The sequence below is a fragment of the Emydura macquarii genome, unplaced genomic scaffold (assembly GCF_026122565.2).
Source record: "Emydura macquarii macquarii isolate MOO-44397 ecotype Brisbane River unplaced genomic scaffold, CSIRO-AGI_Emac_v2 contig_2205, whole genome shotgun sequence".
Taxonomy (NCBI): domain Eukaryota; kingdom Metazoa; phylum Chordata; order Testudines; family Chelidae; genus Emydura; species Emydura macquarii.
In genome coordinates, this window is record NW_027132342.1 from 8,070,518 (window position 1) to 8,071,619 (window position 1,102).

A 1,102-nucleotide genomic window follows, 5' to 3' on the forward strand; every position below is an offset into this window, starting at 1 on the left:
AGGAAACGTTTATATTTTTCAGCTTCATCATGTTATTTAAGCAGAAATGTCCGGCTGCTACAAATATTATTTATCTGCCTTGCAACTGAGCCTAGAGGCCTGTTGAGATCAGGGCTCTGTTGTGCTAGGCTCTGTGCACACACAGTAACAGCAGCTGTGACAAACTTCCAATCTAAAAGTAATTTTGCATAGGAAGGTTGTGCTAGTTTTTGACTTATCTTGGTTTTGAAACAATGTGGCAGTCTTGCCAACTTTCATGGTTTTACTGCAAGTCTCATATTCTGTTTTTTTTTTTCTTAAAGCCCCCCACTTTCTCAGACTTCATCTAAAAATAAATGTTTCTAGCCCTCATGGTTGTGGAGAAGTCTCAAGCACAAAGGCTCAGGAAACAGATGACCAATTAAAAGATCACCACACTCATTATTTTTAAAATTCTTGTGATTTTTAAGCCAAGCTTGTGATTTTTTGTGGACCTGATCCATAGTGTTTGAATATTTTGGGGTTCAGAGTACTATTATAACTAAAGCTGCAAGTCTGTCACGGACTTTCCGTGACTTCTGCAGTGGCCCGTGCGGTTGACCTCAGGACTGCCCAAGCACTGGCTGCTACTGGAGGAGACCTGGGGCCAGCCACTCAAGTGTTCCCAAGGCCAGCCACACTGACTGCTGCTGCAGCATCACCTCGGGAGCAGCTACACTTTAGACAGTGGTATTTATAGTAAAAATCATGGACAGGTCAAGGGCCCTAAATTTTTGTTTATTGCCTGTGACCTGTCCATGACTTTTAATAAAAATATCAGTGACTAAATCTTAGCCTTAATTATGACTAAAGCAATACAAATCCCTTAGGTGGATACTTTTATTTTGGTTTAAGAGTGCCTTGTTTTGGCTTAATTGAAACTGGTTGCCAATCAACTCAAGCTAACAAAAACAAAACAAAAAAAACCAGGCAAACTGAAATAACACAGGGTTTTCCATTGCATTAACTATCATAATTTGAATTTACAATTTAGGGGTGCAACTTTCTTGTACAGACAAGTCCTACATACGTATTTGCAGGATTAAAGTCTTTGTCAGCTGGAATATCTGGTTTATTGTGATTT